Genomic DNA, 19,134 nt, shown 5'->3' on the forward strand with positions numbered 1-19,134 from the left:
CTGGGGTACAGTCCCACACACACTGACTCTCACTGGGGTACGGGTCCCACACACACTGACGCTCACTGGGGTACGTGTCCCACACACACTGACTCTCACTGAGGTACAGTTCCACAGACACTGACTCTCACTGGGGTACGGGTCCCACACACACTGACTCTCACTGAGGTACAGTTCCACAGACACTGACTCTCACTGGGGTACGGGTCCCACACACACTGACTCTCACTGGGGTACAGTTCCACACACACTGACTCTCACTGGGGTATGGTCCCACACACACTGACTCTCACTGGGGTACGGGTCCCACACACACCGACTCTCACTGGGGTACGGGTGCCACACACACGGACTCTCACTGGGGTACGGGTCCCACACACACGGACTCTCACTGGATTACGGGTGCCACACACACTGACTCTCACTGGGGTACGGGTCCCACACACACGGACTCTCACTGGGGTACGGGTCCCACACACACAGACTCTCACTGGGGTACGGGTCCCACACACACAGACTCTCACTGGGGTACGGGTCCCACACACACTGACTCTCACTGGGGTACGGGTCCCACACACACTGACTCTCACTGGGGTACGGGTCCCACACACACTGACTCTCACTGGTGTACAGTCCCACACACACTGACTCACTGGGGTACAGTTCCACACACACTGACTCTCACTGGGGTACAGTCCCACACACACTGACTCTCACTGGGGTACAGTTCCACACACACTGACTCTCACTGGTGTCATGTATTCAACCAGCATTGTAACCCATGTATCATCTGACCTACATTGTACACTGTGAGAACAATGACCACAAGGTGGTGAACTTGTGGGAGACACTCCTAACCTGGACCTTCAGATATAAAAGAGGAAGCTCCAACCACTTCCTGCACTTGAGTGCTCAGGAATAAAGGACAGGTCACAGACTGACCTTCTCTCAAGCATGGGCCTCGTGTGCATTTACACTGTATAGTAAGGACGTATCAATGGCGACGAGAAACTGGGATTTAAACCACGCGAGCATGGCCACTAGCAGAACAGACAAGAGGTACTGTGTTAAGGAATGGTGGGGACAGAGATTCAACGTTGTTAAAGCAGCACACAGTTCTCCAGGCAGACAAGGGCAGTCAGGCATGCCCCAACATGTAGTCGAACCCAGAGTCGGTGCATTTCGACTGTATAGTAAGGACGTATCAACTGAGGTACGGGTCCCACACACACTGACTCTCACTGGGGTACGGGTCCCACACACACTGACTCTCACTGGGGTACAGTTCCACACACACTGACTCTCACTGGGGTACGGGTCCCACACACACTGACTCTCATTGGGGTACAGTCCCACACACACTGACTCTCACTGGGGTACGGGTCCCACACACACTGACTCTCACTGGGGTACGGGTCCCACACACACTGACTCTCACTGGGGTACGGGTCCCACAAACGCTGACTCTCACGTATACAGGTCCCACACACACTGACTCTCACTGGGGTATGGGTCCCACACACACTGACTCTCACTGGGGTACAGTTCCACACACACTGACTCTCACTGGGTACAGACTGACTCTCACTGGGGTACAGGTCCCACACACACTGACTCTCACTGGGGTACAGGTCCCACACACACTGACTCTCACTGGGGTACAGTCCAACAGACACTGACTCTCACTGGGGTACAGTCCCACACACACTGACTCTCACTGGGGTACGGGTCCCACACACACTGACTCTCATTGGGGTACAGTCCCACACACACTGACTCTCACTGGGGTACGGGTCCCACACACACTGACTCTCACTGGGGTACGGGTCCCACACACACTGACTCTCACTGGGGTACGGGTCCCACACACACTGACTCTCACTGGGGTACGGGTCCCACACACACTGACTCTCACTGGGGTACGGGTCCCACAAACACTGACTCTCACGTATACAGGTCCCACACACACTGACTCTCACTGGGGTACGGGTCCCACACACACTGACTCTCACTGAGGTACAGTTCCACAGACACTGACTCTCACTGGGGTACGGGTCCCACACACACTGACTCTCACTGGGGTACAGTTCCACACACACTGACTCTCACTGGGGTACGGTGCCACACACACTGACTCTCACTGGGGTACGGGTCCCACACACACTGACTCTCACTGGGGTACGGGTCCCACACACACACTGACTCTCACTGGGGTACGGGTCCCACACACACCGACTCTCACTGGGGTACGGGTCCCACACACACTGACTCTCACTGGGGTACGGGTCCCACACACACTGACTCTCACTGGGGTGCAGTTCCACACAAACTGACTCTCACTGGGGTACGGTCCCACACACACGGACTCTCACTGGGGTACAGTCCCACACACACTGACTCTCACTGGGGTACAGTCCCACACACACTGACTCTCACTGGGGTACGGGTCCCACACACACTGACTCTCACTGGATTACGGGTCCCACACACACTGACTCTCACTGGGGTACGGGTCCCACACACACTGACTCTCACTGGGGTACGGGTCCCACACACACTGACTCTCACTGGGGTACGGGTCCCACACACACTGACTCTCACTGGGGTACAGGTCCCACACACACTGACTCTCACTGGGGTACAGTCCCACACACACTGACTCTCACTGGGGTACAGTTCCACACAATGACTCTCACTGGGGTACAGTTCCACACACACTGACTCTCACTGGTGTCATGTATTCAACCAGCATTGTAACCCATGTATAATCTGACCTACATTGTACACTGTGAGAACAATGACCACAAGGTGGTGAACTTGTGGGAGACACTCCTAAGCTGGACCTTCAGATATAAAAGGGGAAGCTCCAGCCACTTCCTGCACTTGAGTGCTCAGGAATAAAGGACAGGTCACAGACTGACCTTCTCTCAAGCATGGGCCTCGTGTGCATTTACACTGTATAGTAAGGACGTATCAATGGCGACGAGAAACTGGGATTTAAACCACGCGAGCATGGCCACTAGCAGAACAGACAAGAGGTACTGTGTTAAGGAATGGTGGGGACAGAGATTCAACGTTGTTAAAGCAGCACACAGTTCTCCAGGCAGACAAGGGCAGTCAGGCATGCCCCAACATGTAGTCGAACCCAGAGTCGGTGCATTTCGACTGTATAGTAAGGACGTATCAACTGAGGTACGGGTCCCACACACACTGACTCTCACTGGGGTACGGGTCCCACACACACTGACTCTCACTGGGGTACAGTTCCACACACACTGACTCTCACTGGGGTACGGGTCCCACACACACAGACTCTCATTGGGGTACAGTCCCACACACACTGACTCTCACTGGGGTACGGGTCCCACACACACTGACTCTCACTGGGGTACGGGTCCCACACACACTGACTCTCACTGGGGTACGGGTCCCACAAACGCTGACTCTCACGTATACAGGTCCCACACACACTGACTCTCACTGGGGTATGGGTCCCACACACACTGACTCTCACTGGGGTACAGTTCCACACACACTGACTCTCACTGGGTACAGACTGACTCTCACTGGGGTACAGGTCCCACACACACTGACTCTCACTGGGGTACAGGTCCCACACACACTGACTCTCACTGGGGTACAGTTCCACACACACTGACTCTCACTGGGTACAGACTGACTCTCACTGGGGTACAGGTCCCACACACACTGACTCTCACTGGGGTACAGTCCAATAGACACTGACTCTCACTGGGGTACAGTTCCACACACACTGACTCTCACTGGGGTACAGTCCCACACAATGACTCTCACTGGGGTACAGTTCCACACACACTGACTCTCACTGGTGTCATGTATTCAACCAGCATTGTAACCCATGTATAATCTGACCTACATTGTACAGTGTGAGAACAATGACCACAAGGTGGTGAACTTGTGGGAGACACTCCTAAGCTGGACCTTCAGATATAAAAGAGGAAGCTCCAGCCACTTCCTGCACTTGAGTGCTCAGGAATAAAGGACAGGTCACAGACTGACCTTCTCTCAAGCATGGGCCTCGTGTGCATTTACACTGTATAGTAAGGACGTATCAATGGCGACGAGAAACTGGGATTTAAACCACGCGAGCATGGCCACTAGCAGAACAGACAAGAGGTACTGTGTTAAGGAATGGTGGGGACAGAGATTCAACGTTGTTAAAGCAGCACACAGTTCTCCAGGCAGACAAGGGCAGTCAGGCATGCCCCAACATGTAGTCGAACCCAGAGTCGGTGCATTTAGACTGTATAGTAAGGACGTATCAACTGAGGTACGGGTCCCACACAAACTGACTCTCACTGGGGTACAGTCCCACACACTGACTCTCACTGGGGTACGGTGCCACACACACTGACTCTCACTGGGGTACGGGTCCCACACACACTGACTCTCACTGGGGTACGGTCCCACACACACCGACTCTCACTGGGGTACGGGTCCCACACACACTGACTCTCACTGGGGTACGGGTCCCACACACACTGACTCTCACTGGGGTACGGGTCCCACACACACTGACTCTCACTGGGGTACAGTCCCACACACACTGACTCACTGGGGTACAGTTCCACACACACTGACTCTCACTGGGGTACGGTCCCACACACACGGACTCTCACTGGGGTACAGTCCCACACACACTGACTCTCACTGGGGTACGGGTCCCACACACACTGACGCTCACTGGGGTACGCGTCCCACACACACTGACTCTCACTGGGGTACGGGTCCCACAAACACTGACTCTCACGTATACAGGTCCCACACACACTGACTCTCACTGGGGTACGGGTCCCACACACACTGACTCTCACTGAGGTACAGTTCCACAGACACTGACTCTCACTGGGGTACGGGTCCCACACACACTGACTCTCACTGGGGTACAGTTCCACACACACTGACTCTCACTGGGGTATGGTCCCACACACACTGACTCTCACTGGGGTACGGGTCCCACACACACCGACTCTCACTGGGGTACGGGTGCCACACACACGGACTCTCACTGGGGTACGGGTCCCACACACACGGACTCTCTCTGGATTACGGGTGCCACACACACTGACTCTCACTGGGGTACGGGTCCCACACACACGGACTCTCACTGGGGTACGGGTCCCACACACACAGACTCTCACTGGGGTACGGGTCCCACACACACAGACTCTCACTGGGGTACGGGTCCCACACACACTGACTCTCACTGGGGTACGGGTCCCACACACACTGACTCTCACTGGGGTACGGGTCCCACACACACTGACTCTCACTGGTGTACAGTCCCACACACACTGACTCACTGGGGTACAGTTCCACACACACTGACTCTCACTGGGGTACAGTCCCACACACACTGACTCTCACTGGGGTACAGTTCCACACACACTGACTCTCACTGGTGTCATGTATTCAACCAGCATTGTAACCCATGTATCATCTGACCTACATTGTACACTGTGAGAACAATGACCACAAGGTGGTGAACTTGTGGGAGACACTGCTAACCTGGACCTTCAGATATAAAAGAGGAAGCTCCAACCACTTCCTGCACTTGAGTGCTCAGGAATAAAGGACAGGTCACAGACTGACCTTCTCTCAAGCATGGGCCTCGTGTGCATTTACACTGTATAGTAAGGACGTATCAATGGCGACGAGAAACTGGGATTTAAACCACGCGAGCATGGCCACTAGCAGAACAGACAAGAGGTACTGTGTTAAGGAATGGTGGGGACAGAGATTCAACATTGTTAAAGCAGCACACAGTTCTCCAGGCAGACAAGGGCAGTCAGGCATGCCCCAACATGTAGTCGAACCCAGAGTCGGTGCATTTCGACTGTATAGTAAGGACGTATCAACTGAGGTACGGGTCCCACACACACTGACTCTCACTGGGGTACGGGTCCCACACACACTGACTCTCACGTATACAGGTCCCACACACACTGACTCTCACTGGGGTATGGGTCCCACACACACTGACTCTCACTGGGGTACAGTTCCACACACACTGACTCTCACTGGGTACAGACTGACTCTCACTGGGGTACAGGTCCCACACACACTGACTCTCACTGGGGTACAGGTCCCACACACACTGACTCTCACTGGGGTACAGTCCAACAGACACTGACTCTCACTGGGGTACAGTCCCACACACACTGACTCTCACTGGGGTACGGGTCCCACACACACTGACTCTCATTGGGGTACAGTCCCACACACACTGACTCTCACTGGGGTACGGGTCCCACACACACTGACTCTCACTGGGGTACGGGTCCCACACACACTGACTCTCACTGGGGTACGGGTCCCACACACACTGACTCTCACTGGGGTACGGGTCCCACACACACTGACTCTCACTGGGGTACGGGTCCCACAAACACTGACTCTCACGTATACAGGTCCCACACACACTGACTCTCACTGGGGTACGGGACCCACACACACTGACTCTCACTGAGGTACAGTTCCACAGACACTGACTCTCACTGGGGTACGGGTCCCACACACACTGACTCTCACTGGGGTACAGTTCCACACACACTGACTCTCACTGGGGTACGGTGCCACACACACTGACTCTCACTGGGGTACGGGTCCCACACACACTGACTCTCACTGGGGTACGGGTCCCACACACACACTGACTCTCACTGGGGTACGGGTCCCACACACACCGACTCTCACTGGGGTACGGGTCCCACACACACTGACTCTCACTGGGGTACGGGTCCCACACACACTGACTCTCACTGGGGTACGGGTCCCACACACACTGACTCTCACTGGGGTGCAGTTCCACACAAACTGACTCTCACTGGGGTACGGTCCCACACACACGGACTCTCACTGGGGTACAGTCCCACACACACTGACTCTCACTGGGGTACAGTCCCACACACACTGACTCTCACTGGGGTACGGGTCCCACACACACTGACTCTCACTGGATTACGGGTCCCACACACACTGACTCTCACTGGGGTACGGGTCCCACACACACTGACTCTCACTGGGGTACGGGTCCCACACACACTGACTCTCACTGGGGTACGGGTCCCACACACACTGACTCTCACTGGGGTACAGGTCCCACACACACTGACTCTCACTGGGGTACAGTCCCACACACACTGACTCTCACTGGGGTACAGTTCCACACAATGACTCTCACTGGGGTACAGTTCCACACACACTGACTCTCACTGGTGTCATGTATTCAACCAGCATTGTAACCCATGTATAATCTGACCTACATTGTACACTGTGAGAACAATGACCACAAGGTGGTGAACTTGTGGGAGACACTCCTAAGCTGGACCTTCAGATATAAAAGAGGAAGCTCCAGCCACTTCCTGCACTTGAGTGCTCAGGAATAAAGGACAGGTCACAGACTGACCTTCTCTCAAGCATGGGCCTCGTGTGCATTTACACTGTATAGTAAGGACGTATCAATGGTGACGAGAAACTGGGATTTAAACCACGCGAGCATGGCCACTAGCAGAACAGACAAGAGGTACTGTGTTAAGGAATGGTGGGGACAGAGATTCAACGTTGTCAAAGCAGCACACAGTTCTCCAGGCAGACAAGGGCAGTCAGGCATGCCCCAACATGTAGTCGAACCCAGAGTCGGTGCATTTAGACTGTATAGTAAGGACGTATCAACTGAGGTACGGGTCCCACACACACTGACTCTCACTGGGGTACGGGTCCCACACACACTGACTCTCACTGGGGTACAGTTCCACACACACTGACTCTCACTGGGGTACGGTCCCACACACACTGACTCTCACTGGGGTACGGGTCCCACACACACACTGACTCTCACTGGGGTACGGGTCCCACACACACTGACTCTCACTGGGGTACGGGTTCCACACACACTGACTCTCACTGGGGTACGGGTCCCACACACACAGACTCTCATTGGGGTACAGTCCCACACACACTGACTCTCACTGGGGTACGGGTCCCACACACACTGACTCTCACTGGGGTACGGGTCCCACACACACTGACTCTCACTGGGGTACGGGTCCCACAAACGCTGACTCTCACGTATACAGGTCCCACACACACTGACTCTCACTGGGGTATGGGTCCCACACACACTGACTCTCACTGGGGTACAGTTCCACACACACTGACTCTCACTGGGTACAGACTGACTCTCACTGGGGTACAGGTCCCACACACACTGACTCTCACTGGGGTACAGGTCCCACACACACTGACTCTCACTGGGGTACAGTTCCACACACACTGACTCTCACTGGGTACAGACTGACTCTCACTGGGGTACAGGTCCCACACACACTGACTCTCACTGGGGTACAGTCCAATAGACACTGACTCTCACTGGGGTACAGTTCCACACACACTGACTCTCACTGGGGTACAGTCCCACACAATGACTCTCACTGGGGTACAGTTCCACACACACTGACTCTCACTGGTGTCATGTATTCAACCAGCATTGTAACCCATGTATAATCTGACCTACATTGTACAGTGTGAGAACAATGACCACAAGGTGGTGAACTTGTGGGAGACACTCCTAAGCTGGACCTTCAGATATAAAAGAGGAAGCTCCAGCCACTTCCTGCACTTGAGTGCTCAGGAATAAAGGACAGGTCACAGACTGACCTTCTCTCAAGCATGGGCCTCGTGTGCATTTACACTGTATAGTAAGGACGTATCAATGGCGACGAGAAACTGGGATTTAAACCACGCGAGCATGGCCACTAGCAGAACAGACAAGAGGTACTGTGTTAAGGAATGGTGGGGACAGAGATTCAACGTTGTTAAAGCAGCACACAGTTCTCCAGGCAGACAAGGGCAGTCAGGCATGCCCCAACATGTAGTCGAACCCAGAGTCGGTGCATTTAGACTGTATAGTAAGGACGTATCAACTGAGGTACGGGTCCCACACAAACTGACTCTCACTGGGGTACAGTCCCACACACTGACTCTCACTGGGGTACGGTGCCACACACACTGACTCTCACTGGGGTACGGGTCCCACACACACTGACTCTCACTGGGGTACGGTCCCACACACACCGACTCTCACTGGGGTACGGGTCCCACACACACTGACTCTCACTGGGGTACGGGTCCCACACACACTGACTCTCACTGGGGTACGGGTCCCACACACACTGACTCTCACTGGGGTACAGTCCCACACACACTGACTCACTGGGGTACAGTTCCACACACACTGACTCTCACTGGGGTACGGTCCCACACACACGGACTCTCACTGGGGTACAGTCCCACACACACTGACTCTCACTGGGGTACGGGTCCCACACACACTGACGCTCACTGGGGTACGCGTCCCACACACACTGACTCTCACTGGGGTACGGGTCCCACAAACACTGACTCTCACGTATACAGGTCCCACACACACTGACTCTCACTGGGGTACGGGTCCCACACACACTGACTCTCACTGAGGTACAGTTCCACAGACACTGACTCTCACTGGGGTACGGGTCCCACACACACTGACTCTCACTGGGGTACAGTTCCACACACACTGACTCTCACTGGGGTATGGTCCCACACACACTGACTCTCACTGGGGTACGGGTCCCACACACACCGACTCTCACTGGGGTACGGGTGCCACACACACGGACTCTCACTGGGGTACGGGTCCCACACACACGGACTCTCTCTGGATTACGGGTGCCACACACACTGACTCTCACTGGGGTACGGGTCCCACACACACGGACTCTCACTGGGGTACGGGTCCCACACACACAGACTCTCACTGGGGTACGGGTCCCACACACACAGACTCTCACTGGGGTACGGGTCCCACACACACTGACTCTCACTGGGGTACGGGTCCCACACACACTGACTCTCACTGGGGTACGGGTCCCACACACACTGACTCTCACTGGTGTACAGTCCCACACACACTGACTCACTGGGGTACAGTTCCACACACACTGACTCTCACTGGGGTACAGTCCCACACACACTGACTCTCACTGGGGTACAGTTCCACACACACTGACTCTCACTGGTGTCATGTATTCAACCAGCATTGTAACCCATGTATCATCTGACCTACATTGTACACTGTGAGAACAATGACCACAAGGTGGTGAACTTGTGGGAGACACTGCTAACCTGGACCTTCAGATATAAAAGAGGAAGCTCCAACCACTTCCTGCACTTGAGTGCTCAGGAATAAAGGACAGGTCACAGACTGACCTTCTCTCAAGCATGGGCCTCGTGTGCATTTACACTGTATAGTAAGGACGTATCAATGGCGACGAGAAACTGGGATTTAAACCACGCGAGCATGGCCACTAGCAGAACAGACAAGAGGTACTGTGTTAAGGAATGGTGGGGACAGAGATTCAACATTGTTAAAGCAGCACACAGTTCTCCAGGCAGACAAGGGCAGTCAGGCATGCCCCAACATGTAGTCGAACCCAGAGTCGGTGCATTTCGACTGTATAGTAAGGACGTATCAACTGAGGTACGGGTCCCACACACACTGACTCTCACTGGGGTACGGGTCCCACACACACTGACTCTCACGTATACAGGTCCCACACACACTGACTCTCACTGGGGTATGGGTCCCACACACACTGACTCTCACTGGGGTACAGTTCCACACACACTGACTCTCACTGGGTACAGACTGACTCTCACTGGGGTACAGGTCCCACACACACTGACTCTCACTGGGGTACAGGTCCCACACACACTGACTCTCACTGGGGTACAGTCCAACAGACACTGACTCTCACTGGGGTACAGTCCCACACACACTGACTCTCACTGGGGTACGGGTCCCACACACACTGACTCTCATTGGGGTACAGTCCCACACACACTGACTCTCACTGGGGTACGGGTCCCACACACACTGACTCTCACTGGGGTACGGGTCCCACACACACTGACTCTCACTGGGGTACGGGTCCCACACACACTGACTCTCACTGGGGTACGGGTCCCACACACACTGACTCTCACTGGGGTACGGGTCCCACAAACACTGACTCTCACGTATACAGGTCCCACACACACTGACTCTCACTGGGGTACGGGACCCACACACACTGACTCTCACTGAGGTACAGTTCCACAGACACTGACTCTCACTGGGGTACGGGTCCCACACACACTGACTCTCACTGGGGTACAGTTCCACACACACTGACTCTCACTGGGGTACGGTGCCACACACACTGACTCTCACTGGGGTACGGGTCCCACACACACTGACTCTCACTGGGGTACGGGTCCCACACACACACTGACTCTCACTGGGGTACGGGTCCCACACACACCGACTCTCACTGGGGTACGGGTCCCACACACACTGACTCTCACTGGGGTACGGGTCCCACACACACTGACTCTCACTGGGGTACGGGTCCCACACACACTGACTCTCACTGGGGTGCAGTTCCACACAAACTGACTCTCACTGGGGTACGGTCCCACACACACGGACTCTCACTGGGGTACAGTCCCACACACACTGACTCTCACTGGGGTACAGTCCCACACACACTGACTCTCACTGGGGTACGGGTCCCACACACACTGACTCTCACTGGATTACGGGTCCCACACACACTGACTCTCACTGGGGTACGGGTCCCACACACACTGACTCTCACTGGGGTACGGGTCCCACACACACTGACTCTCACTGGGGTACGGGTCCCACACACACTGACTCTCACTGGGGTACAGGTCCCACACACACTGACTCTCACTGGGGTACAGTCCCACACACACTGACTCTCACTGGGGTACAGTTCCACACAATGACTCTCACTGGGGTACAGTTCCACACACACTGACTCTCACTGGTGTCATGTATTCAACCAGCATTGTAACCCATGTATAATCTGACCTACATTGTACACTGTGAGAACAATGACCACAAGGTGGTGAACTTGTGGGAGACACTCCTAAGCTGGACCTTCAGATATAAAAGAGGAAGCTCCAGCCACTTCCTGCACTTGAGTGCTCAGGAATAAAGGACAGGTCACAGACTGACCTTCTCTCAAGCATGGGCCTCGTGTGCATTTACACTGTATAGTAAGGACGTATCAATGGTGACGAGAAACTGGGATTTAAACCACGCGAGCATGGCCACTAGCAGAACAGACAAGAGGTACTGTGTTAAGGAATGGTGGGGACAGAGATTCAACGTTGTCAAAGCAGCACACAGTTCTCCAGGCAGACAAGGGCAGTCAGGCATGCCCCAACATGTAGTCGAACCCAGAGTCGGTGCATTTAGACTGTATAGTAAGGACGTATCAACTGAGGTACGGGTCCCACACACACTGACTCTCACTGGGGTACGGGTCCCACACACACTGACTCTCACTGGGGTACAGTTCCACACACACTGACTCTCACTGGGGTACGGTCCCACACACACTGACTCTCACTGGGGTACGGGTCCCACACACACACTGACTCTCACTGGGGTACGGGTCCCACACACACTGACTCTCACTGGGGTACGGGTTCCACACACACTGACTCTCACTGGGGTACGGGTCCCACACACACTGACTCTCACTGGGGTACAGTCCCACACACACTGACTCACTGGGGTACAGTTCCACACAAACTGACTCTCACTGGGGTACGGTCCCACACACACGGACTCTCACTGGGGTACAGTCCCACACACATTGACTCTCACTGGGGTACAGTCCCACACACAGTGACTCTCACTGGGGTACAGTCCCACACACACTGACTCTCATTGGAGTACAGTCCCAGACACACTGACTCTCATTGGGGTACAGTCCCACACACCAACTGACTCTCACTGGGGTACAGTTCCACACACACTGACACTCATTGGGGTACAGAGACCATACACAATGACTCTCACTGGGGTACAGTCCCACACATACTGACTCTCACTAGGGTACGGGTCGAACACACTGACTCTCACTGGGGTACGGGTTCCACACACACTGACTGCAAAACCTTCAATAAATATGTGAAGATAAAAAAATTAGGAAAGACAAACGTAGGTCCCTTGCAGTCAGATTCAGGTGTTTTTATAACGGGGAACAAAGAAATGGCAGGCCAATTGAACCAATACTTCTGTTCTGTCTTCACGAAGGAAGATACAAATAACCTTCCCAAGGTACTAGGGGACAGTGGGTCTAGTAAGAAGGAGGAACTGAAGGAAATCCTTATTAAGCGGGAAATTGTGTTCGGGAAATTGATGGGATTGAAGGCCGATAAATCCCCGGGGCCTGATTGTCTGCATCCCAGAGTACTTAAGGAAGTGGCCATAGAAATAGTGGATGCATTGGTGATCATTTTCCAACAGTCTATTGACTCTGGATCAGTTCTGATGGACTGGAGGGTAGCTAATGTAACACCACTTTTTAAAAAAGGTGCGAGAGAGAAAACGGGAAATTATAGACCGGTTAGCCTCACATCAGCAATGGGGAAAATGTTGGAATCAATTATTAAGGATGAAATAGCAGCACATTTGAAAAGCAGTGACAGGATCGGTCCAAGTCAGCATGGATTTATGAAAGGGAAATCACGCTTGACCAATCTCTATGTTTCTAGAATTTTTTGAGGATGTAACTAGCAGAGTGGACAAGGGAGAACCGGTGGATGTGGTGTATTTGGACTTTCAAAAGACCTTTGACAAGGTCCCACACAAGAGATCGGTGTGCAAAATCAAAGCGCATGGTATCGGGGGTAATGTACTGACGTGGATAGAGAACTGGTTGGCAGACAGGAAGCAGAGAGTCGGGCTAAACGGGACCTTTTCAGAATGGCAGGCAGTGACTAGTGGAGTGACGCAGGGCTCAGTGCTGGGACCCCAGCTCTTTACAATATACATTAACGATTTAGATGACGGAATAGAGTGTAATATCTCCAAGTTTGCAGATGACTCGAAGCTGGGTGGCGGTGTGAGCTGTGAGGAGGATGCTAAGAGGATGCAGGGTGACTTGGACAGGTTAGGTGAGTGGGCAAATACATGGCAGATGCAGTATAATGTGGATAAATGTGAGGTTATCCACTTTGGTGGCAAAAACTCGAAAGCAGAATATTATCTGAATGGTGGCAGACTAGGAAAAGGGGAGATGCAACGAGACCTGGGTGTCATGGTACATCAGTCACTGAAAGTTGGCATGCAGGTACAGCAGGTGGTAAGGAAGGCAAATGGTACATTGGCCTTCATAGCGAGAGGATTTGAGTATAGGAGCAGGGAGGTCTTACTGCAGTTGTACAGGGCCTTGGTGAAGCCTCACCTGGAATATTGTGTTCAGTTTTGGTCTCCTAATCTGAGGAAGGACGTTCTTGCTATTGAGGGAGTGCAGCGAAGGTTCACCAGACTGATTCCCGGGATGGCCGGACTGACATATGAGGAGAGACTGGATCAACTGGGCCTTTATTCACTGGAGTTTAAAAGGATGAGAGGGGATCTCATAGAAACATGTAAGATTCTGACAGGAGTGGACAGGATAGATGCGGGAAGAATGTTCCCGATGTTGGGGAAGTCCAGAACTGGGGAACATAGTCTTAGGATAAGGGATAGGCCATTTAGGACTGAGATGAGGAGAAACTTCTTCACTCAGAGAGTTGTCAACCTGTGGAATTCCCTATCGCAGAGAGTTGTTGATGCCAGTTCACTGGATATATTCAAGAGGGAGTTAGATACAGCCATTAGGGTTAAGGGGATCAAGGGGTATGGAGAGAAAGCAGGAAAGGGGTACTGAAGAAATGATCACCCATGATCTTATTGAATGGCGGTGCAGGCTCGAAGGGCCGAATGGCCTACTCCTGCACCTATTTTCTATGTTTCTATGACTCTCAGTGTGGTACGGGTTCCACACACAGTGACTCTCACTGGGGTACAGTTCCACACACTGACTCTCACTGGGGTACAGTTCCACACACACTGACTCTCACTGGGGTATGGGTTCCACACACACTGACTCTCACTGGGGTACAGTTCCACACACACTGACTCTCACTGGGGTACAGTTCCACACACACTGACTCTCACTGGGGTACAGTTCCACACACACTGACTCTCACTGGGGTACGGGTCCCACACACACTGACTCTCACTGGGGTATAGTCCCACACACACTGAATCTGGGGATGCGATACAAGTGGCAAGATTCCAGTCTGAGACCAGCTAACAGTGCAGGCTGGAGATTAGACTTGTAGCATGTGGTTTTTCCACAGCACATGGTGTCTATCCACCTGTGCACGGGGGAGTAGCGATTAACAGGTGCTGTAACCTGTTGGTGCTCTGTTGTTCCCGCTCTCTCATTGGGGCATGAATGAGCAGTGTGTGGTGTTCCTCATTACAGGGAACGACCCTGGGCTGGAGGAGAGGTGTCTGGGACGGGTGAGGGAAGCTGTGGGATTCACATACTGATTCCTGTGGGGCCCTGTTCCGGGCTCTGCCAAAGCCCAGGCAGCTGGAATTCTTCAGCTATCAGAGGATTAACGGGGATTAAGAGCTGACAGTGAGCGGCTGTGATGAACAGTGCGGAGGATTGATGGGTCTGTGCCCCGTGTCGTGCTTTCTGAATAACGGGACTGTTTACTTCATAACTTGCTCCCAGCACCTCAATTAACTGTTCAGGTGCTGTCAGCGTTTACTGAGCAGTGAGAAAGCACACACCCTGATCCCATGGACTCGCTTACTGGACAGCAGCACTATACTGCGTGATTTTACAAAGCTGATTCACACAAGTCGGGAGGTAACCTGGCCAACAGTGTGGTACTGAGGCACACTGATTCGGTTCAGACCCCGGTCTGTGCTGGTTCAGCTGCTCTCAGCATCTGCAGCCAAACCTTGGGCTGGGATCCATCGATTAGAGATGTCTGTGGGACTGTACCCCAGTGAGAGTCAGTGTGTGTGGGACTGTACCCCAGTGAGAGTCAGTGTGTGTGGGACTGTACCCCAGTGAGAGTCAGTGTGTGTGGGACTGTACCCCAGTGAGAGTCAGTGTGTGTGGGACTGTACCCCAGTGAGAGTCAGTGTGTGTGGGACTGTACCCCAGTGACAGTCAGTGTGTGTGGGATCCGTACCCCAGTGAGAGTCAATGTGTGTGGGACTGTACCCCAGTGACAGTCAGTGTGTGTGGGACTGTACCCCAGTGAGAGTCAGTGTCTGTGGGACTGTACCCCAGTGAGAGTCAGTGTGTGTGGGACTGTACCCCAGTGAGAGTCAGTGTGTGTGGGACTGTACCCCAGTGAGAGTCAGTGTGTGTGGGACTGTACCCCAGTGAGAGTCAGTGTGTGTGGGACTGTACCCCAGTGAGAGTCAGTGTGTGTGGGACCCGTACCCCAGTGAGAGTCAGTGTGTGTGGGACCCGTACCCCAGTGAGAGTCAGTGTGTGTGGGACTGTACCCCAGTGAGAGTCAGTGTGTGTGGGACTGTACCCCAGTGAGAGTCAGTGCGTGTGGAACTGTACCCCAGTGAGAGTCAGTGTGTGTGGGACTGTACCCCAGTGACAGTCAGTGTGTGTGGGACTGTACCCCAGTGAAAGTCAGTGTGTGTGGGACTGTACCCCAGTGAGAGTCAGTGTGTGTGGTACTGTACCCCAGTGAGAGTCAGTGTGTGTGGGACTGTACCCCAGTGACAGTCAGTGTGTGTGGGACTGTACCCCAGTGAGAGTCAGTGTGTGTGGGACTGTACCCCAGTGAGAGTCAGTGTGTGTGGGACTGTACCCCAGTGAGAGTCAGTGTGTGTGGGACCCGTACCCCAGTGAGAGTCAGTGTGTGTGGGACTGTACCCCAGTGAGAGTCAGTGTGTGTGGGACCCGTACCCCAGTGAGAGTCAGTGTGTGTGGGACTGTACCCCAGTGAGAGTCAGTGTGTGTGGGACTGTACCCCAGTGAGAGTCAGTGTGTGTGGGACTGTACCCCAGTGAGAGTCAGTGTGTGTGGGACTGTACCCCAGTGAGTGTCAGTGTGTGTGGGACCCGTACCCCAGTGAGAGTCAGTGTGTGTGGGACTGTACCCCAGTGAGAGTCAGTGTGTGTGGGACTGTACCCCAGTGACAGTCAGTGTGTGTGGGACTGTACCCCAGTGACAGTCAGTGTGTGTGGGATTGTACCCCAGTGAGAGTCAGTGTGTGTGGGACTGTACCCCAGTGAGAGTCAGTGTGTGTGGGACTGTACCCCAGTGACAGTCAGTGTGTGTGGGACTGTACCCCGGTGAGAGTCAGTGTGTGTGGGACTGTACCCCAGTGAGAGTCAGTGTGTGTGGGACTGTACCCCAGTGAGAGTCAGTGTGTGTGGGACTGTACCCCAGTGAGAGACAGCTCTGTCAGGAAGGAAGGAGATGAACACACATTTCGGTAAAATCGGTACTGGATGTGTAGCCTGTGGATATTTGTGTTTTGCAGTGCGATTACATGCCGCCAGAAGGCTGCCAGTGTTTTGAGATTGAGCAGATGCTCTGATCAGCAGAGCAGGAATGCAATGCCGGGGATGGAATCAAATTCAAAAAGAATGACATGTGGTTGTCCCGTCCAAAACCTTCTTCCTCAAATAAATTTCATTCCCGGAAAAATATTGCTCTTTGTTTTGAGTATGTGTGGATTGCAGTGCGGTGATTAATGGGCCCCTCACCATATTCAGGCAGCTCCCACTGCAGCCAGCACCGGCTCCTTGCTCACTTTGTGCAGCAGTCCATCAGCAGCCTGTCCAGGTGACACTGAGCCTCCGGAATGCTTTCAACACAAACAGTCACTAACTCCAAGCATGTCTGTGGTATTAACATGGTATCTCAAACATTTCAACCGGCAGCTCGACCCCTCGCTCAACAACATCCCAACTCTTCCCTTGTATTTACAGCACAAAGGACTCACCCCCAGATACAAGCCCGTCCCGGTTACCAAACACCTCAACCTGGTCAACGCTAGATCTGGCATTAAAGGACGAAAACATGTCTGGTTTTCACATTCTGGAAGGATAAATTGTGGGAATTATCAACCCTGGATCAGTAGGTGGCACTCTTGCCACCGAGTCAGAAGGTCGTGGGTTCAAGTCCCACTCCACCCTTTGTAGTACTGAGGGAGTGCCGCACTGTCGGAGGGGCAGTACTGAGGGAGTGCCGCACTGTCGGAGGGGCAGTACTGAGGGAGTGCCGCACTGTCGGAGGGGCAGTACTGAGGGAGCGCCGCACTGTCGGAGGGGCAGTACTGAGGGAGCGCCGCACTGTCGGAGGGGCAGTACTGAGGGAGCGCCGCACTGTCGGAGGGGCAGTACTGAGGGAGTGCCGCACTGTCGGAGGGGCAGTACTGAGGGAGTGCCGCACTGTCGGAGGGGCAGTACTGAGGGAGTGCCGCACTGTCGGAGGGGCAGTACTGAGGGAGTGCCGCACTGTCGGAGGGGCAGTACTGAGGGAGTGCTGCACTGTCGGAGGGGCAGTACTGAGGGAGCGCCGCACTGTCGGAGGGGCGGTACTGAGGGAGTGCCGCACTGTCGGAGGGGCGGTACTGAGGGAGTGCCGCACTGTCGGAGGGGCAGTACTGAGGGAGTGCCGCACTGTCGGAGGGGCAGTACTGAGGGAGCCCCGCACTGTCGGAGGGGCGGTACTGAGGGAGCGCTGCACTGTCGGAGGGGCAGTGCTGAGGGAGCACCGCACTGTCGGAGGGGCGGTACTGAGGGAGCGCTGCACTGTCGGAGGGGCAGTGCTGAGGGAGCACCGCACTGTCGGAGGGGCAGTACTGAGGGAGCGCCGCACTGTCGGAGGGGCAGTACTGAGGGAGCGCCGCACTGTCGGAGGGGCAGTACTGAGGGAGTGCCGCACTGTCGGAGGGGCAGTACTGAGGGAGCGTCGCACTGTCGGAGGGGCAGTACTGAGGGAGCGCCGCACTGTCGGAGGGGCAGTACTGAGGGAGTGCCGCACTGTCGGAGGGGCAGTACTGAGGGAGCCCCGCACTGTCGGAGGGGCAGTACTGAGGGAGTGCCGCACTGTCGGAGGGGCAGTACTGAGGGAGCGCCGCACTGTCGGAGCGGCAGTACTGAGGGAGCGCCGCACTGTCGGAGGGGCAGTACTGAGGGAGTGC

This window comes from Pristiophorus japonicus, chromosome 24, assembly GCF_044704955.1.
Source record: "Pristiophorus japonicus isolate sPriJap1 chromosome 24, sPriJap1.hap1, whole genome shotgun sequence".
NCBI lineage: Eukaryota > Metazoa > Chordata > Chondrichthyes > Pristiophoridae > Pristiophorus > Pristiophorus japonicus.